The sequence below is a fragment of the Erinaceus europaeus genome, chromosome 15, assembly GCF_950295315.1.
Source record: "Erinaceus europaeus chromosome 15, mEriEur2.1, whole genome shotgun sequence".
In the NCBI taxonomy this organism is placed as follows: domain Eukaryota; kingdom Metazoa; phylum Chordata; class Mammalia; order Eulipotyphla; family Erinaceidae; genus Erinaceus; species Erinaceus europaeus.
This window is the reverse complement of record NC_080176.1, coordinates 93,662,623-93,684,476: the sequence shown is the minus strand read 5'-3', so window position 1 is coordinate 93,684,476 and position 21,854 is coordinate 93,662,623. Positions and strand designations below refer to the sequence as shown.

The 21,854-nt window shown below is 45.2% G+C and overlaps 1 long non-coding RNA gene across 1 annotated transcript; it reads right to left on the bottom strand.

Moving 5' to 3' along the window:
- Positions 1 to 673: 673 nt before the first annotated feature.
- LOC132533042 (uncharacterized) lies at positions 674 to 15,439 on the bottom strand. The gene is made up of 3 exons (XR_009544927.1): positions 15,285 to 15,439; positions 13,854 to 14,042; positions 674 to 808 (listed from the first exon to the last, which is right to left on the bottom strand). It is a non-coding gene; the product is annotated as an uncharacterized LOC132533042 (long non-coding RNA).
- Positions 15,440 to 21,854: the final 6,415 nt, after the last annotated feature.

Below are 21,854 nucleotides of genomic sequence, written 5' to 3'. Positions count from 1 at the left end.
CAGGGGGACGCTTCATGAGTGGTGAAGCAGGGCTGCAAGTGCCTCTCTCTCTCTCTCTCTCTCTTACTCTCTCCCTGCCTTCCTCTCTATCTCCACCTACTCTCAATTTCTCTCTGTCCTATCTAATGGAGAGCGAGAGAGATATACAGGAAGGGTCTGGGGAAGGAAGGAAGGAAGGGAGGGAGGGAGGGAGGGAGGGAGGGAGGGAGGGAGGAAGGAAGGAAGGAAGGAAGGAAGGAAGGAAGGAAGGAAGGAAGGAAGGAAAGAGAGAGAACACAAAGGGAGTTTACTGTGACAGCTCAGATGAATGCTGAGCAAGTCCTTGTCCCCACACACTTGCCACCATGACACAGAGGAGCAGGACGCTGCCTGACCTTCCTACACACTTGTGCTTCACTGACTTGACTCTCCTGTGCTGACTGGAAATTTTCCTTAAAAAAATTTTATTAGTGATTTAATAATGATCAACAAGATTGCAGCATAAGAGGGCTACAATCCCACACAGCTCCCACCACCAGAGTCCCCTGTCCCCTCCCCTCCTCTGCAAGCTTCCCTGTTCTTTATCCCTCTGGGAGCCTGGACCCAAATTCTCTATGGGGAGCAAAAGGTGGGAGCTGTGGCTTCTGTCATTGCTTCTCCACTGGACATGGGTGTTGGCAGGTGGATCCACACCCCCAGCTTGTGTCTGTCTGTCCCTCGTGGGGCAGGGCTCTGGGGAGGGGAGGCTCCAGGACACACGGGTGAGGCCGTCTGCCCAGGGAAGTCAGGATGGCGTCATGGCAGCATCTACAACTTGGTGGCTGAAAGGCTGTAAGATGTAAAGCAGAACAAATTATTTAATAAACAGGAGCCTAAAGGTAAAAATACAGCAGATGAAATTTGGGGTCTTTATGTTGGAAGAAGCTAGGGAGTCTATTTTAGGTCTGTTCCAAGGGGCCCATGACTTTAGCAAATTTTTCCTGAGCCTGACAGCTCACATGCAGGTGGCTAAAAGTCTTGTCTGGAGAGATGGTGTCAGAGATGAGAACCGGCCTAGAAAGCTGGGTCAGGGCAGAGGGCAGCTCCCAAACATGAGGAAAGTCTATAAACACCATTCACTGTAAACCCCATGGACCTGCCCCAGGGCCCGTGTCTGTTCACATCCAGCACAGGATTCTGTGTGGCCTCTGAGTCCCTGTCAGTCTGAGCTCACAGTCCCTGGGCACAGCTGGAACATTCCAGGCTGCTCTCATGTCAGGACCCGTCTTCCTCGAGGGGCAGAGCAGGCTGACCAGCCTCCCTCCAGAGAGCGGGGCGTCCCCACCATGGCTGCTCTGCAGTGAGGGCCGGTCCTGGGGAGGCCACAGAGGGCTGTGCAGACGTTCCTGATGGAGGTGACCAGTAACAGTGGAGAGAGGGGTCTGCTAGAGGTCTAGGCCCATCATATCTGGGTGGGAATCCAAAAACAGCTTCTAGTCAATACAGCCGTGGGTCTGTGTGTAACATTTCTCAGTTTTCTGCCAAACGCTCTCCCCCAGCCCAGGGCCTCCTCCACCATCAGCACCAGGATCTCAATACCCACCCCCAGAGTCCTTGACTTTGGGGCAAGACACCAAACCCAGTCCACGTTCTGCTTGGAATTTCCCCTTCTGTTCTCATTTCTCCACTTTTTTAAAAAAAATATTTATTTATTTAGTCCCTTTTGTTGCCCTTGTTGTTTATTGTTGTCATTGTTGTTTATTGTTGTCATTGTTGTTGGATAGGACAAAGAGAAATGGAGAGAGGAAGGGAAGACAGAGAGGGGGAGAGAAAGACAGACACCTGCAGACCTGCTTCACCGCCTGTGAAGCGACTCCCCTGCAGGTGGGGAGCCGGGGTTCGAACCGGGATCCTTACACCGGCCCTTGAGCTTTGCGCCATCTGCGCTTAAGCTGCTGTGCTACTGCCCGACTCCCCATTTCTCTACTTCTGTCCATGAGTGAGCCCATCCCATCTTCATCCTCCTCTTTCTGGCTGATCTCACTTCCCAGGATTCCTTCAGGATCCATCCAAGAGGAGGGGAAGAGGGTGACTCCTTTATTCTTCATAGCTGAGTAGAATTCCACCAGGTCTCTCGACCACAGCTTTCTCAGCCACCCATCTGTTGCTGCTGCTTCCTGTTTTGGGCAGTGACACACAGTGCCGCTGTGAAGACAAGGAGGTGATACCACCCCTGAGCAGGGTCTCCACTCCCGGGGTCACCCAAATGCTGGTCAGCCAGGGCCCCTGGACTCATCTCTCCTGGGAAGAAGCCCTTCCAAGCAGGAGAGCTGGTGAGTGCTTGTCCCTCCCCTTGGCCCTGGGCTCCACTCGGGAGCCACCTGCAGCCACCACTCCAGTCTCATTCCTACAGCCAGAAACTCACATTTTAATGGCTCCCTGAGTGATTTGCTCGTAGATTTTTTTCTGACACAAATTGGTTTTTCTTTAAGGTGAATTTACAAGTCCACAGCAGCCAATCTTGCATTAAACCTGGATGATCAATTTTAATGGAATGCCCTAAGTTATAAGAATAACTTACAAGAGGGAATTAAAAAACACACAAACCCTCTGTTATAGATTATGACAGTCAAGAGGTATTTATTTGCACCCAGGCCCAAGACTCCACCTGCTTCTAAAACACAAATAAACAAACAAAAAAAATGTGTTGCAATGATCATGACATTTCGACTTGCCTCCTTCCCACCTGCCTGGTCTCTGGCAAGATGGGAGGACATGGGAGGGAGCCACGTGAGTGACTGTGCTGGCCGGGAACCCAGAGCCTCCTAGACTCCCTAAGCAGGCCTGAAATTCTTTATCTTTTTGTGTCAACTATAAAGTTGATGTCAGGGGAGTCGGGCGGCAGTGCAGCGGGTTAAGCACATGCGGCGCAAAGCACAAGGACTGGAGTAAGGATCCCAGTTCGAGCCCCCGGCTCCCCACCTGCAGGGGGATCACTTCACAGGCGGTGAAGCAGGTCTGCAGGTGTCTGTCTTTCTCTCTCCCTCTCTGTCTTCCCCTCCTCTCTCCTCTTCTCTCTATCCTATCCAACAACGACGACATCACTAACAACAATAACTACAACAGTAAACCAACAAGGGCAACAAAAGGAAATAAATAAATAAATTTTTTTTTTTAAAAAAAAGATGATGTCAGAATCCTCCCTGGACACTGTTCTCCCTTGAGGCTACTCAACCTGGGTTTATCTTTCTTTCCTTCCCCTGAACAGAGAGAGTGTTGTCAGCTGCTGCTCTGTCTCCCTCTTCCCCTCAGCTCTGTTTCTTTGTCATTATCATGATAATCATTATTCACCTAAGATTGATTTACAAAACTATAAGGTAATGGGGCTCAATCATCTCATGCCCACCCCAGAGTTCTGTGTCCCATTCCCTCCACTGGAAACTGCAGTGTGTCTCCCAAGGTCACAGACGCGAGTTGACTATTATTTCTAGAACTGTCAATATGTTTATCTATCTGCCCATTTTTTCTATGGTCCTGCCTTCTCTTCCTTTCTAAGTCACACCCAAACCTGTTACTACTTCCAAGTGGCCTTCCTTTTTTCCTCTTCTTTCTCTGGGTCTTGCTGGAGTTCTTCTGGTGGGAATGTCAGTGGGTCCAGCCCCTGTGGAGAGCAGTCTGGAGACTCTCACAAGGCTAGAAATGGACCTTCCCTGTGACCCTGCAGTTCCTCTCCTGGGGATAGATCCTAAGGAACCCAACACACCCATCCAGAGACATCTGTGTGCACCTGTGTTCACAGCAGCACGATGTGTAACAGCCCAGGTGTCCAACAACAGGTGAGGGGCTGAGAAAGTTCTGGTCTATAGGCACTTCATATTGGATGGAATTATTATTTGGTTGTTATTGAATCAGCATTACACTACATATATATACATATATATATATATATATATATATATATATATATATATATATTACATTACGTAACATTTCCATCACATTTATATAACATTTCCGTTACGTTTGTTTGACCGATGACATCATAGAACATTTCCAGTGCTATAAACCAACACATGGACGTAGCACACTAAGCTCCCCGCTGTCTTTTACAATAAAATGGGCTCATTTCATCCAATTCACGGACCACCCCTCGTGTGAACGGTGAGGACAATCCTACAGTCTGCAAGTTTTTGTCTCACCCAGCCTGTGTGTTTCTGTTACCTCGGTAGGAGGCCAGATCCCGAGGTGCCTGTCTTCGCCCTTCTGGGGACATGTGCTACGCCAGCTAGCTGCACACTGCAAGTGTCTGTCTTTAGCATGTATGTGTACAGCTGTGCGCCATTCCTTGTGTCCAGAAACTGGGCATGTTCATGAGCTCATGTGCCCGAGGACACCGGCTGTCTCCAAGTCTTGACGTAGGAAGTGGTAGCCCGTGTGGGGATGAACACGGTGACTGTGCGTGGATTTTAATTCGCGTTTTGGTTTCCAGGAAAATCTCCACAGCTGGGATGACTTAGCTGTCTTATCTTCTGAGGACCCTCCCGCCTTTCTCCATCATGACTACCCCAACTTAAATCGCCTCGGACCTGGTCTCCACATCCTCTCCAGCACTTACTGATTCTTGTCTTTTAGAGATACTCCTGTGGGTGTGAGGAGAAGTCCTGTGTTGTTTCCAGCTGCACGGTCCCTTAAGATGATAGCTTGGCAATTAGAACAAAGTTCCACAGTTTGATCTTATTGAAGTATCAGAGCTTTATAACAACACATCACATTCAGTCTGATTTGAACCACTGGAAACCAGCTCAGGTAAACTACTCAAAGTTCTTCACTGAAAGTCATTTTTATTTTTGTCTTTTATTTGGGGGGAGATATTATCTTTATTTATTTATTGAATAGAGACAGCCAGCAATTGAGAGGGGAGGGAGTGAGGAAGAGGGAGAGGAAGAGGGGAGATAGAGACCTGCAGCCCTGCTTCACCACTCACAAAGCTTTCCCCCTGCAGGTGGAGACTGGGGGCTAGAACCCGGATCCTTGAGCACTGTAACACATGTGCTCGACCAGGTGCGCCACCATCTGCCCCCCCCCCCCATCAGATTCTTTCCTTTCAATTGCCTCTCAGTCCTCAGAAGCTTAGTTTGGGTAAGGGGCCAGGTCGCAGGGGCTCAACTATCTGTATTTGCTCCGCTGAAGTCTCTGAGGGTTCACTTCTGCACTCAACCTCCTCCACCCTCGGGCAAGAGACCTCTGCTGCTCTGGACTTTCAGACGACGAAGATCGATCTGGAGCCCATTTCCATAAATATTCCAGGCTCCCAGGAAGCAGCAGTGTGCAAGGCAGCAGAGTACAAGTCAGGCCTGAAATGTGGCAGCCCTGCCTGGGCCAGCCACCCTCCCTGCAAAAGCTCCCATGAATACTTAAGCTTCAACAAGGGGCAGTTTCTTCCAAAAGGACTTTGGTCAACAGATTTGTCCTGAAATAAACTTCACAAGTTGACAGGAGCTTAATTAAAAAGTGATAAATCTCCCTCGCCTGGTCTATCAGCTATTTAAAAGAGAGAGCACGCGAGAGAGAAACTTCAGGCTCTGGCTGTTAAGTCACACTGCTTGGCACATACAAACACCATTTCCCTGTGATGTTTTATGACTGAGAAATATGGACTCCATGAATTTTTCTTTCTGGAAAATGTTGACTCAGTTTTTTAAAAAAATATATATTGTCTTTCATCTTTTATATTGTGTTTTTTATGGGTTTTATTTAAATTTTTCATGAGTGATTTAATAATGGCTTACAAGATTATAAGGTGACGGGGGCATGGCTCCACACTGCATCCACCACCGAAGTTCAGTGCCCTTCCTCCTCCTGGACACTGTTCTCCAGTTCTGGGGCAGTTTTCCCGTGGTGAGCTCATGTCACATTCACAAGTCCTGCTAGCCACACCACCGTGTCTGGAGGCCCCCAAAGCCCTGTCCGAGGAACGGGACACGTGAAGCTGTCTCAACACAAACACTACAAGGCACCTGTCTCGTGGTTGTGCTGGGAAGCCTTCCCTTGGGTATGAATGTTCCAGCTCAGAAGGTCAGCCCTGCAGACAAGATTCCAGGGAGCAGACTCCACGGAGTGTGGGTGGGCATCTTTCTCAAGCAGCCTCTGGAACCTGCTTGTCCCATCGTTGTCAACGGGCAGGGAGAGGCAGCTGGGTAGAAGGACGCGTTCACATCCTCACAAATCCTCCAGGTCTAGGCTTTGGATCTGAGGACAAGAAGTGGCCGCTGGAAGGCTGGGTGGTGGCCTGCCTGGTTAAGTGCACCTCTTACTATGAGCAAGGACCCAGGTTTGAGCACCTGATCCCCACCTGCAGAGGGGAGCTCCACAAGTGGTGAAGCAGGGCTGCAGGTATGTGTGTCTCTTTCTTCCTCATTCCCCTTTCAGTTTCTCTCTGTCCTGACCAATAAAATGGGGGGATGGCCTCCAGCAGTCTTGGATTTGTAGTGCTGGCACTGAGCCCCAGCAATAACCCTGGAGACAAAAAAAAAAATGCCTGGTGTGAAATACACACCTCAGCTTTCTGGGATCTCTAGCCCTTGGAAAGATGACTGTCTCTATGGATCTACTCCTCAGTTTCCACTGCTACACAGAGAAAATCCTCCTCTTGGGGCCAGGTGGTGGCACACCAGGTAGAGCACACATGTCACAGTACACAAGGACTGGGTTGTTCAAGCCCCTGATCCCCACCTGCAGGGAGACAGCTCCAGGGTGAGGCAGGGCTGCAGGTGTCTCTCTGTCTCTAATCCTCTCTCACTCTATGAGGCTATTTATCCTCCTTGATTTCTCTCAGTCTAATGAATAATAAATAAATTAAGCAACTTGTTTTTTTTTTTAGTTCATTGGGAAGGCTATGATTTTTTTAAATTTCTTTATTGGGAAATTAATGTTTTACATTCCACAGTAAATACAATAGTTTGTACATGCATAGCATTTCCCAGTTTTCCATATAACAATAAAAACCCACTAGGTCCTCTGTCATCCTTCTTGGATCTGTATTCTCCCCACTCACCCACCCCAGAGTCTTTTACTTTGGTGCAATACGCCAACTCAAGTTGAGGTTCTACTTGTGTTTTCTCTTCTGATATTGATTTTCAACTTCTGCCTGAGAGTAAGATCATCCCATATTCATCTTTCTGTTTCTGACTTATTTCACTTAACGTGAATTTTTCAAGGTCCATACAAGATCGGCTGAAAATGGCGAAGTCACCCGTTTTTAGTAGCTGAGTAGTATTCCATTGTGTATCTAGACCACAGCTTGCTCAGCCACTCATCTGTTGTTGGACACCTGGGTTGCTTCCAGGTTTTGACTATTACAAATTGTGCTGCCAAGAACATATGTGTACACAGGTCTTTTTGGATAGATGTATTGGGTTCCTTAGGATACATCCCCAGGAGAGGAATTGCAGGGTCATAGGGTAGGTCCATTTCTAGCCTTCTGAGAGTTCTCCAGACCGTTCAGCACAGAGATTGGACCCATTGACATTCCCACCAGCAGTGTAGGAGGGTCCTTTTCACCCCACACCCTCTCCAGCATTTGCTGCTGTTACCTTTTCTGATTTGTAACATTCTCACAGGAGTGAATGGTATCTCATTGTTGTCTTTATTTGCATTTCTCTGACAATCAAAGACTTGGAGCATTTTTCATGTGCCTTTTGGATCTCTTCTGTGGTGAATATTCTGTCCATGTCCTCTCCTCATTCTTGGATGGGGTTATTTGTTGTCTTGTTGTTGAGTTTATCAAGCTCTTTATATATTCTGGTTATTAGCCTCTTGTCTAGTGTATGGCATGTAAAGATCTTCTCCCATTCTGTGAGGGGTCTCTTGGTTTGGGTAGTAGTTTCTTTTGCTGTGTGGAAGCTTTTTAATTTGATGTAGTCCCATACATTTATGCTTCCCTTAGTCTTCTTTGTAATTGGATTTGTTTCATTAAAGATGTCTTTAAAATTTACACGGAAAAGAGTTCTGCCAATATTTTCCTCTAAGTACCTCATGGTTTCTGGTCTAACATCCATGTCCTTGATCCACCTGGAATTTACTTTTGTATTTGGTGAAATATAGTGGTTCAGTTTCATTCTTCTGCATGTTTCAACCCATTTTTCCCAACACTATTTGTTGAAGAGACTCTGCTTTCTCCATTTAATAGTCTGGGCCCCTTTGTCAAAGATTAGATGTCCATAGATGTGGGGGCTCACTTCTGGGCTCTCAATTCTATTCCAGTGTGTCTATTCATGTTCCAGTACCAAGCAGTTTTGATGACAATGGCCCTATAATACAGTTTGAGATCTGGGAGTGTGATGCCTCCAGTTCTGCTCTTTCTTCTCAAGATTGTTTTGACAATTCTAGGCCTTTTCTGGTTCCAGATAAACTTTTGTAGCATTTGTTCTATTCTCCTAAAAAATGTGGTTGGGATCTTGATGGGGAGAGCATTAAATTTGTAGATGGCTCTGGGTAGTATATTCATTTTGATGATGTTAATTCTTCCAACCCATGAACATGGAATATCTTTCCACTTCTTTGTGTCTTTTTTTCTATTTCCTTGAATAGTGACTCATAGTTTTCAGTATACAAGTCTTTTACTTCTTTGGTTAGGTTTATTCCTAGATGTTTTATTGTTTTTGTTGCTATAGTAAAAATAATTGATTTCTGGATTTTATCTTCTTCTAACTTAGTGTTTGCATAGAAGAATGCCACAGTCATTTGAATGTTAATTTTATAGCCTGACACCTTACTGTATTGCCTGATGATTTCCAAAAGCTTCTTGCTGGATTCCTTAGGTTTTTCCATGTATACTATCATGTCATCTGCAAATAAGGAGAGTTTGACTTCTCTTCCAATCTGTATCCCTTGAATTCCTTGCTCCTGCCTGATTGCTATGGCAAGAACTTCCAACACTATGTTGAGTAGTAATGGTGATAGTGGACAGCCCTGTCTAGTACCTGAACTGAGGGGAAATGCTTCCAGTTTTTCACCATTGAGTATGATGTTGGCTGTAGGTTTGCTATATATAGACTCCACTATCTTCAGAAATTTTCCATCTATTCCCATTTTTTGTAGTGTTCTGATCATAAAGGGATGTTGTATTTTGTCAAATGCTTTCTCTGCATCTATTGATATAACCCTGTGGTTTTTGGTCTTACTTTTATTGATCGGGTGGATCACATTGATTAATTTACCTATATTAAGCCAACCTTGCATCCCTTTGATAAACCCCACTTTGTCATGATGAACAGTATTTTAATATACTGCTGTATCCAGTTGGCTAGAATTAGGATCTATGTTCATCAGAGATATTGGTCTGTAGTTTTCTCTTTTGGTTGTGTCACTGTCTTCTTTTGGTATCAAAGTGATGTTGGCTTCAGAGAAGCTGGAAGGATATATTCCTGTGTCTTCAATCTTCTGGAAGACTTTTAAAAGTAGAGGTATTAACTCTTCCTTGAAGGTTGTAGAATTCATTTGTAAAACTATCTGGTCAAGAATTTTTATTCTTGGGAAGGTTTTTGATAACTGTTTCAATTTCCTTATCTGTGATGAGCCTGTTCATGTTATTTAGTTCCTCTTTATTTCATTTTGGAAGTTCGTAGGTATCTAGGAAATCGTCCATTTCTTCCAGGTTCTCTAGCTTGGTGGCATAGAGTTATTCATAGGAGCCTCACATGGTAAGTTGAATTTCTGAGGTGTCTGTTGTGATATCTCCTCTTTCATTTATGATCCAATTTATTTGGGTCTTCTCCCTTTTTTCTTTTGTGAGTGTGGCTAAAGGTTTGTCTATTTTGTTCACTCTTTTGAAGAGCCAACATTTACATTTTCGTTGATCTTTTATATGGTTTTCTTATTCTCAAAGTTGTTGATTTCTTCATTAACTCTAGTGATTTTTGTCCTTCTGGCTGCTTTAGGGTTCATTTATTCTTATTCTTTTAGGTCTTTAAGGTGTGCAATCAGGTTGTTTATTTGTGCTTTTTCTTGTTTCCTAATGTGTGCTTGTATAGCTATGAACTTCCCTCTCAGTACTGCCTTAGCTGTGTCCCAAATATTTTGATAGCTTGTGTCTTCATTTTCATTGAACTCTCAAAACATTCTGATTTCTTCCTTGATTTATTCTTTGACCCAGAGGTTGTTAAGAAGTGTACTGTGAGCTTCCACATATTGGGACTATTACTAATCTTTTGTTGATAAGTGTTAGTTTAATTCCACTGTCGTCTGAAAAGATGCTTGGGATGACTTCAGTGCTCTTGAATTTGCTGATGCTGTCTTTGTGGCCTAACATATGATGTGTCCTTGAGAATAACCCATGTGGACTTAAATAGAATGTGTATTCCAGCTTCCTGGTTGAATGACTGAAAATGTCCAATAGTTCTAATTTATTTATCTCCTCATTTAGCTCCCCCATTTCTTTACTGAGTTTCTGCCTGGATGATCTGTCAAGTTTAGAGAGTGGGGTGATGAAATCCCCTACTTTTACTGTGTTGCTGTTAATATATTGCTGTAGTTCTTTCAGTAGATGTTTGATGTATTTAGATGGCTCCTCATTGGGTACATAGATGTTAATAATTGTTAAGTGCTCTTGATTGACTGATCCTCTGAGCATTAAGTAATGTCCATCCCTATCTTTTTCTAATTCTACTGATTTTAAAGCCTATCATGTCAGATATGAGAATAGCTGTTCCTGCCTCTTCTTGTTGGCCATTGGCTTGTATGATAGTTTTCCTTCCTTTCACTTTGAGTCTGTGTTTGTCTTGGTGAGTTAGATGGGTTTCCTATAGACAGTATATTGTTGGGCTGTGTTTTCTGATCCATCTTCCTCCTCTGTGCCTTTTAAGAGGTGAATTCAGGCCATTGACATTTATTGATATCAAAGAATGAAGATCTTTTAATACCATTCTTGTAGATTTTTAGAGTGTTCTGATATATGGCCTATTTATGTTGGTCTGACTGTTTATAGGAGACCTTTTAGAACTTCTTTCAGTGCAGGCTTTGTGATAGTTGATTTTTTTCAACTGTTTCTTGTCTGATTAGTTTTTCATGCCTCCATCTAGACAGAATGACAGTCTAGCAGGATACAGTAGTCTTGGTTGAAAGCTTTTCTCATTGAGCACTCAATAGATATCTTTCCATTCTCTTCTGGCCTGTAGTGTTTGTGTGTAGAAGTCTGCTGCTAATCTTATGGGTTTTCCTCTGTAGGGGACTCTTTGTTTTCTCTTATAGTGTTTAGGGTCCTTTCTTTATCCTTATTCCTTTCCATTATAAATATGATGTGTCTTGGTGTCTTAAGCCTGGGTTAATTCTGTTTGGGACCCTCTGGGCTTCCTTAACTTTTATGTCTTTGATGTTGTCTAGACAAGAGAAATTTTCAGCTATTATGTCATATAGAATGTTTTCTTATCCTCCCTCTCTTTTTTCTTCTGATAAGCCCATAATAGTTATATTATTTCTTTTGAAGTCATCCCATAGGTCTCTGTTGTTGTTTTAAGTATCTCTTAATCTCTTTTTGAGATCTCTTACTTTATTTTTAGTTCTCTCTAATTCATCCTTTATCTTGCTAATTCTGTCTTCAGCCTCATTTATTCTACTGTCCCTCCACTCTGCTGTTTTCTGGAGTTCATCTATTTTCTTACCCTGTCCTGATACTGTTTTACCTTATTCAGGTAGTGGTATTCTTAGCTCAGGTATTTCAGCTTTCTAACAACCTTGGGATAATTAGTGTTTTCTTCCAGGTTCTCATTGATTGTCTCTGCATTTCTAATGACAATTCTTTCAAACTCTTCAATCATTCCTGTGACTATTTCCTTAATAAGTGTTTGGATTTTGACCTTATTTTATTGTGCTTCACCCTTTGGGTGGCTTTTAGCTGGACTCTTGTCCTGGTTCATTTCTCCAATAGTCTTGTTGGTTTAACCATTTTATATAGTATGTTATGAGGTCACTCTCTTAGTACTTTTCAAATTACTGATCACTCTTGCCTGGATTTACTTGTTTCTAAGTAAGGTAATTAAAGGGTTCACAGTTGTGGAAATTGACAGTAGTTACAATTTTATTTATTATTTTAATCCCTGAGTTGGAACACAGATTCTGTTAAAAGCCTCTTTTTTTATCTTTTTCTTCCCTGTAGGCTATGGGTGCCTGAGAGCTTTTAAACTATAAGTAGGCTTCTTAGCTTAATCCCTCACTCCTGAACAAGAGATAAATCAGGGTAGGGAAGAGATAATCCAGTGGTTATGCAAAGAGACTCTCAGCCCCACTGTAGGCCACTGAGGTATAATCTTCTCCTGGGTTTCCTGGTTAGTTCTCTGTTCTCTGGTGTCCACACAGGGCCTTCCCCCCACTGTTCCAGATTTTGAGGGTAGTAGCAATGGAGACTCACAGTTGCATTTGGTTAGTCTTAGGGGAGTCCTCTCCTCCCTTCAGCTGTCCTCTTGTTGGTGAATCAGACTGGAGGTGGTGTCTCAACTGGTAAACTGCCGGACTGTTACCAGCCACCTAATCTCTCCCTAGGCTCCTCTCTGTCCACGAGCCACATGTGTTTGCACTCACTGGTGATTTGGTGGGTTCCTGAAGTCATTCTCATCCTGTCTTGTTTGTTCCCAGTTGTTCTCCTTTGGTATTCCTAGTTGACTTGGGAGAGGAGAGGAGAGAAACACAGCTGCTGCTGCTCTGTAGCCCTGCCTTCAGAAGTCCCTAAATAACTTTTTAAAAAGAGAGAAATTTTTCTCTTCACAATGAGGTCATTAGCACATTCACTTAGAGTCGCTGTATTTATGGTAACTCCTAAAATTTCAAAGACAGCTTTTATTCAATTTACATTTTTTCTAGAGCTAAAGAGAAGACGAAGACCACAGCACCAAAATGCCCTGAAAGTGAGGGCCAGATCTCCAGCTGTACCTCAGCATTCAAGATAAGGGAAAAAGATGACTTTGGTTCAGTTTCCAAATTCCCTGAGCTCCCTTTCTGCATTTGAAACTGAAATACCAGGAGGTGGGGGGAAAATCTACATTTTTACCTCATTGTTCATTGTATTTCTATGGAAAGCTTGAAAAGTTTACTTGCTATGAATTTCAAGCTGACAGATGATTTACTGAGACTATATTGAATGCTAAGTTCTATTCCTGCCTTTGGGCTCCTGTTTATTGAGCAATTTGCTTCATATCTTCCTGCCTTTCAGCCACCAAGTTGCAGATGCTACCATGATGTCAACCTGACTTCCCTGGGCAGACGATCTTACCATGTGTCCTGGAACCTCCCCTCCCCAGAGCCCTGCCCCACCAGGGAAAGAGCCCTGCCCCACCAGGGAAAGAGAGAGACAGGCTGGGGGTGTGGATTCACCTGCCAACACCCATGTCCAGCGGAGAAGCAATTACAGAAGCCAGGCCTCCCACCTTCTCCTCCCCATAAAGATCTTTGGTCCAGACTCCTAGAGGGATAAATAACAGGGAAGCTTCCATAGGAGGAGATGGGACACAGAACTCTGGTGGTCAAAACTGTGTGGGATTGAACCCCTGTGATCTTACAGTCTTGTTCATAATTATTAAATCACTAATAATAAAATAAAATAACAGGCACCTCTGGGCAGCTGTGGAGACCTCGCCGGAGAGGAGTCTGGGAGGATGTGACTCTCCCCTCCCCAGCACTCTCCCCCTGCAAGAGCACCATCAAACACCAGTCTTGCCTCCCACATTTTTCTGAGGACTGCAGCCCACCTTCTCATCCAGCCTGCATCTCTACTGGATTTAAAAGATAAATCCTGGAGAGGAGATAAAACTTTTATGTCAGTCAGCAGGTGATGCAGTTTCTTAAGATAACATGCTTTATCGTTCCTCTATACTTGTAAGAAAGAAAAAAAAAACAACAACACTGACCTGTTTTATCTTCCTGCATGATGGGTGGGGAGACAGGAAGCCAGCTTCAGTCTTCCTGGTCCTGCTTATAGGAAGTGAAAAATGACTTTTCCCAGTGGGCAAATGATCTCCCAGAGGTAGTGCAGTGTCAGAACACAGTGGTGTTTCGACGCACAAAGCCAGCAAGGGAGATTGTGCAGATCTGTGACCCTGGAGAGAAAAGAAATCAAGTAGACCTGGGTGGGCTCTTTGCACCCCTTTTCTTCTTCCTACAATAAAAATCTCGTTAAATCCAGTGTTGATAGGAGGGATTCTGGTCAGGGCGCTATACAGAGGTTGGCAAATGACCCTGCAGAGGAGCAAGTCTGAATGGGCTAAAAACAAGGGCTCCGGGGTGCTGGAGTCTGGCCACACTTAGGCAGCCAGAGGGGGATTTAAATGTGACTGAGCAAGGCAGGGCAGACTCAATAGGGACACCTGCCCCTCCTGACTGGTACTGGTCTCAGCATCCCCAAACCAGACCACCGCAATGAATGAAATTGGCCTTGAGAAGCAGCTGCCCCATGGAATTGCATCCCTCTTGTCTTATGGTCTTGTCAATCATTATGAAAGAAAGAGATAAAGAGAGAAAGAAAGAAAGAAAGAAAGAAAGAAAGGAAGGAAGGAAGAAAGAAAGAAAGAAAGAAAGAAAGAAAGAAAGGAAGGAAGAAAAGCACCTACCTCCTTCTCACCCATGTGTGGAGGGGAATAGAACTTAAGGTAGAGTCTGACAACTCAATTTTTTCCTTTCTTTCTTCCTTCCTTTCTTTATTATTGGATAGAGACAAAAATTGAGAGGGAATGATAGAGAGGGAGAGAGACAGAGTGACACCTGCCACCTGCAGCCCTGCTTCACCACTTATGAAGCTTCCCCCTGCAAGTGGGGACCAGGGGCTTGAACCTGGGTCTTTGTGTGCTATAATGTGTGTGCTCAACCAGGTGTGCCACTGTTTCTCCCCTAAAAAACAGTTCTTTCATTTATGTAAATGCATATTATTAATTGAGTCTGCAAATTCCACATGGACTGTGCATCAACACATCACACTTGGTGGGAAGCAAGTGGAGGGCCTCCACAGCTCTCTTCTCTCCACCTGTTGTCCTACCTGATGCCAAGGAGGGACAGAGGACAGTGAAGACAGGGAGAACTGAGACTTGCTGGAGAAATGGCCGACCATGCAGACCCAACACACACAGAGCCCCAGACACCTGAGGCCTCTGGTACACTCTGCCAGACTACTGAATGGCCACTAGGGCAGCGTCGCTGAAGTGACTATCCCAGGAGTCAGGCAGAAAGGTGTGACTAGAATAAATAGTCCACACAGAAAAAAGCCCTCTACAACCATAAGTCAAAGCTGAGCAGTGCTCTGGAAAACAAAGAAACAAAATCTCAGAAACCTTGGGGCATGATCAAACCTCCTAACATAGGTGTCATTGGACTTCCAGAAGAGCAGAGGCAAGTAGGAGCCAAACCTGTGAAGCACTAGAGGTGGTGAACCTTCCCCACTTCAAGTCTTTCTGCACAAGTCTCAGGTCAGATGAGAACAGGGAAATTCACAGCTGTAGGTGCAACAATCTAATGGCTGAAAGATAAGGACAAAGGCACAATGACATTGAAAACAGGAAGGAAAAAGACGCATTGCATGCAGTGAAATATTATGATTATAATAAACACACCATTGGGGCCAGGTGGTGGTGCACCTGGTTGAGCACACATGTCGCAATGCTAAGGACCCAAGTTCAAGCACCCAGTCCCCATCTGCAGGGGGGAAGCTTTGTGAGTGGTGAAGCAGGGTTGCAGGTGTCTCTCTGTCTCTTTCTCTTCTCTACCACCCCCGCCCCTCTCAATTTCTGGCTCTCTCTATCCAATACATAAATAAAGATAATTTTTAGAAAAGAAAATATTAAAAAAATAAATATATCATCTTAAGTGATGAAAATTAAAAATGTAGTGGAATGGCATTCCCAAATGACTAAAAATTCAAAAGAAAATGAATAAGAACTCTAAACACTTATAAAAGTAAAGGATTACATCCTTGGACTAGAAAGGAAATCTTATCATCTACCCAGTATAAATATTATTCCTACTTCCAAGTGACAAAATCAGTTTGGTCACCATTAAAGGGATTTTCTAGAACTATTTTCTAGACATATGTAAAAGAAAAAAAAATGTAAGGGTAGAACTTGAGTGTTTCAATGAGCAATTTTATTACAGCCTGAAACAACTGAAGGTGTCTAGGTGCCAGCTCTGATCAACATTTGTAACGGGTTGGAATGACTTCGCACAGGTCTGGATAGGACTGGGACACAGGATAGGACAGCTCATGGCAGGAAGATGCCTTTTTAAAAATTATTTTCACATTTATTTATTTATTTATTTATTTATCTTTTGACCTCCAGGGTTATCGCTAAGGCTCACTGCCTACATTATGAATCCACTGCTCCTGGAGGCCATTTTCCCCCTTTGTTGCCATTGTTGTTTGTCATTGTTGTTGTAGTTATTATTGTTGTTGTTATTGATGTTGTTGTTGGACAGGACAGAGAGAAATGGAGAGAGGAGGGGCAGACAGAGAGAAAGACAGACACCTGCAGACCTGCTTCACCACCTGTGAAGCGACTCCCCTGCAGGTGGGGAGCTGGGGGCTCAAACTGGGATCCTTATGTTGGTCCTTGTGCTTTGCACCACATGCACTTAACCCGCTGTTATACTGCCCAACCCCCCAGCAGGAAGATTCTAAGATCACAACAGTGTAGAGTTGGGATGGACTAGGGCAGGATGAATATGGGATGGATTTGAATAGGGATAGAATAAGACAGAATGAGATGGAGTGGAAGAGAAAGTATTTGAATAGATTAAGTCAGGGTAGGAAGGAAAGAACCATAGGGTGATAATATAAATGATATAATGTGTGTGTGTGTGTGTGTGTGTGTGTGTGTGTGTGTGTGTGTGTATGTGTTCATTTGGTCACAGCTAGGAACATTTCAGGCTACACTAGTTTCAGGACCCATCGTCCTCATTTGGTAGGTAGAATATGTTCAACCTCCCTTCAAAGGATGGAATGTTCCCTGCCATTGTTGATGTGTGTGTGTGTGTGTGTGTGTGTGTGTGTGTGTGTGTGTGTGTGTGTGTGTGTGTGTGTAGCTTTCATTATACAAGCATTAATACTTTTTTGAAATTTATCATAATAAAATGTTTTAAAACCCAGTAAAAAAAAGAAGAAGAGAAAGTCTGGCCATGTGATTAGCATTTCTATCTTTTACTTATACTTTGAGTAGCCAAGAGTTGGAGGGTTTGTTTTATGGAAAGTATATTAGTCTCTCTCACTATGCCTAAATAACCTAAAAAGAAAAGAAGAAAGAAAGATAAGATAAAAGAGAAAAAGACAAAGCAGCACTGGGAGCCCAGTGTTTAGGGAAAATAGGATGTTTTCATCAGCTCAGAGTAACCGTTCCCTTCCAAGCGTCTCCAGGGAGACTCCACTTCTCAGAAGTCTGGGGAAGAGAGACAGCTGTGCTCTTTCCTGCTGCAGACATACGTCACTGTGCGTGTGGACAAGCACGTCTGTGAGATAATTTTAAAGGAAGAGAAATGACAGCCATCCATGAAAGGGGTCTTCACCAGTGTGGATAAATCAATCCATCAAAAAAAAAAAAATCTGCCATGAAACTTAATCACTAAAGGTCATGTTGGGGAGTGAGAAGCAGATTAAATTAGCATAGTATTAGATATGGAAAATGATTTCTGTCAAAATCATCTTTGCCACAATTATAATATGTTAATTACATATTTCATTAAGGAAGTTGATTATGGTTCACGGATGAAATTGTGCTTGCCATGTCACCTGGGAGGAAGCAGCGACACTGGCTGGCTCTAGCCTTGTCCCCGTCTCCTGCACCCTCCCTCTCCAGCCTCTTGCTCCCTGGGACAGGGGTATGGCCCCTCCTTTTTCTTTCCCATAATCCTCTTCACCTAAGGCCATCTCCTGCCAACACCAGCAAAGACAACGCCATCTGGCTACTATGATTCCATTCTAACTTCCCTGGGTAGACGCCCTCACCCATGTGTCCTGGAGCCTCCCCTCCCCAGAGCCCTGCCCCACTAGGGACAGACAGACACAGGCTGGGAGTGTGGGTCCACCTGCCAACACCCATGTCCAGTGGAGAAGCAATGACAGAAGCCAGAACTCCCACCTTCTGCTCCCCATAGAGAATTTGGCTCCAGACTCCCAGAGGGGGAGAAATGTCAGGAGAAGATGCCCAGAGGGCTCTGAACCCCAATTCCATCAGGGCCTGAAGTGTCTGTCACCAGTAATCTTGTTTTTATACCATCACTGAGAGGAAATCAAATCTGAAAAACACCAGAAGTAGTTAGGCATAGTTTAGCTTATCTGAGAGAGAAGGGAAAAAAGGAAGAAAGAAAGAAAGAAAGAGTAGGGGAAGACACTGGGAAGTAGTAACAGTTATAGTGGTAACTTAGAAAGGAAGAGAAGGCAGGACCATAGAAAAAATAAGCAAATATAAATAAATATAGACAGTTATAGAAATCATAGTCAGCCCATCTCTGTGAGCTTGGGAGAACCACTGTAGTTTCCAATGGAGGGAATGGGGACAGTGATCTGGTGGTGGGAACAGTGTAGAATTAGACCCCTGTTATCTGACAGTCCTGTAAATCAATATTAAATCACTAATAAAAATTAAAAAGATGTTGCCGTTTTACTCGGGGCTCCACTGGGGAACCCACTGGTTCTCGGTCCAGGAGTGTCTCTCACTGCACTGAGTGGAGTCCCTCTGGGGCCTTCTGCCGCCCCACCTGATGGAACCCCAGCAGAGACCCCAAGGGGCTGGGCTGCATCTTTCCCAGGAGCCTTGAGCAGCGCAGACTCTGGGAGGCACCCACAGGAGGCCAGCCAGTGACCTCAGCTTCTCCTGCTGCTGTCCCGGGACGGGGTGGTGAAGCTGGCCAGGCTGCTGGGGCCAAGGTGGCAGGGAGCAAAAAGCAGCTATTTCAGCCGGTACTCCAGGCCTGTTCCTGGGCCTCTCAACCGTGGATGTTTTTGTGATGTTTAATTAGTGATTTAATAATGAGTAAGAAGACTGTAAGATAACAGGGGTATGATTCCACACAGTTCCCATAACCATGACCAGAGCTCCGTGTCCCCTCCCCTCCACTGGAAGCTTCCCTGTTCTTTATCCCTCTGAGAGTCTGGACCCAGGATCTTTATGGGGAGCAGAAGGTGGGAGCTCTGGCTTCTGTCATTGCTTCTCCGCTGGACATGGGTGTTGGCAGGTGGACCCACACCCCCAGCCTGTGTCTGTCTGTCCCTGGTGGGGCAGGGCTCTGGGGAGGGGAGGCTCCAGGACACATAGGTGAGGGTGTCTGACCAGGGAGGTCAGGATGGCGTCATGGCAGCATCTGCAACTTGGTGGCTAAAAGTCAGTAAGATATAAAGTAGGCCAAATATTTAATGACTAGGATTTCAAAGGTAGGAATAGAGCAGATGAAATTAGGAGGTGTTCTGTTTGTTTGTTTGTTTGTCTGTCAGAAGAAGCTAGGAAGTCTATTTTAGGTATGTTCCAAGAGGCCCATGACTTTAGACATTTTTTTCCCTGAGCCTGACAGCTAACATGCAGGTGGGCTGAAAATATTGTCTGGGAAGATGGTGTCACCAGGTCTGTCCCCTCCCCAACTTGGGGGTCAGAATCCACAAACCCACAAGTGGTTTGGACTCAACAAATGACACACTCACGGTCAAGAACGGGGAGGACGTCTAACCTCAGCAGATAAGGAAAGGGTTACAAAGCTGGGCAGGTAGGCGACTGGCTCAGGGTTCACTGGTTCTCTTGATGCTCCAGACTGAGTCCCTGACTGAGACGTGCGTGTGTGTGCCCACAACGCAGGGCTTTATTGTGCGTTTCCAGGGCCCCCCCGCTTGTATATCCCATGGCGCCAACACGCAGGGCCTCGGGACTCTGTTCTGGCGGCCTTGTCGGTGACAGCTTCACACTGAGAAGCACGGAGAACTGGAGGCGGTGCAGCTTAGTGAACGAAGGAGAGAGGCGAGAGACAGCAGCCAGACGGCTTCACTCACATGGCGTCGAGGGATCTAAGACGCAGGAACTCGAAGGGAAAAAATTAACCAGAAGCAAGCAAACTGTGTCTAAGACTTGTGAGAAGTCTGGTGGTTTGGGGAGGTGGGGGGACGTAACTCGAAGGTGGGGGCGGGCTGGGGTCAGGCCTCAGAGGCGCACATGCTGCTCACAGCTCTGTCTTCAGCCAGGGCTTTGAGGCAGGCAGACGGAGAAAGACACAGGGCCACGTGGAGGCACAGCTGGCTCAGCAGACACATTGCCACCTGCAGAGACATAGGCTCAAGCCCCCAGTTCTCACAGAGTGGTGAAGTAGTGCCTTCACTTTGCCTCCAGATGTCTTTCCTTCTCTCTCCAGAAAAGTAAAGATAAGATTAAGAAAACAGAAAGAGGCAAAGACAGAGAAAAAGAGGAAAACGCACCACATAGCCAAGTTCCCTCAGGTGTGAGCCTGGCTCCTGCTTGTTTCAGACCAATGGTTTTGCAGGAGAGCTGCCTTGCTGGGCCCTGCATCTTAAAAGGGGTTTATTCACTTTTGAGCACCTCCCCAAAGTGCAAACTATCCAAAGGGACACGCCTTCCCCCATGTTCACAGCTTGTCCACAACAGCCAGAGAGTGGACACAGCCCAGATGACTGGATAGAGAAGTTATGGGATACAGACTCCGTGGAATACTACTCTGCAGTCAAAAAGATGATACTGTGTCCTTGAGGGCAAAATTGGTGGAACTGCAGGTGATGATGCTTAGTGAACTAAGAGATAAAAGACAATGGCCAGATGGTTTCTCTCACATTTGTAATCTAGAGGTCTGAGACACAAGAACTTGCAAAGAAAAAGAAAAAATAATAATAAAAAAATTTGAGAACTGTGGTGGTTTGGGAGGCAAGAGGGTAGAGACACAGAACTTAAGTGCTGGGTATAATTAACAAACAATAAAATTAATTTAATGTACTTCAATTCATTAAAAAAGAGATTATTTTCTTTCTTTCTATCTTTTTTCTTCCAGTCTCTGGGGCTCAGGGCCAGAACTCTGAATCCATTGCTCTTGATGGCCATCATTTCCTTTTCCCCCCTTCTTTAACTGGATAGGACAGAGAGGGAGAAAGAGAGACACACGCAGCCCTGAAGCAACACCACTGCAGGTGGGGCGCCAGGGACTTGAACCTGGGTCCTAGGGTGGGTCTTTGTGCATCATACTATGTGCACTTAACCAGGTGCATACCACCCGGCCTCTGTTGTGTTGCTTCTTCCTAGACAGAGAGGATATAAGGGGTGAGACAGATGGCAGAACATAACCCCTCTCAGTAATGAACCACCAGAGACTGAACCTGGAGCTTCGGGTGTGTAAGTCCTGCACTCTGGCAACTGAGCTATTTCCCACCACAATACATGTCTATCTTAGCAGTCTCAGAAGTGGGCCCCTTAACCCCCACCCCCCAAGCCAATGAACAAGAGACAGAAATGGAGCAATTAGGGCTTACCCAGCCTCGGGGGATAGAGGACCTGGACAGACCCGTGTGCAGGGGCTTTGCAGTCTCCCTCGAACCCGGTCACCTCTTTCTGGCATTTCCCTGAGCTTGAGACGCCCGTGTCCGTGTCCTCAGCCAGGCTCCATTCTCCATACAGAATCAATAGGGTTGCGAGTTAGCATCAGTGCCGGGAGATGCCCGGTGCTCCCCAGAGGGACCTTCGCAGACACCTGTCCCCAGTGGTGTTCCAACACCAAATACTCTAGCTGTTCACCACCATCATTTTGCTGTCCTGCAAGTTGAAAAGAAAAAACATTGAATGGGAACTGGGTGGTGACACACCCAGTTAAGTGCACATAATACCAAGTGCAAGGGCCTGGGTTCGAGCCCCTGAGTCCCAACTTGCAGGGGGAAGGCTTCAGGAGTGAAG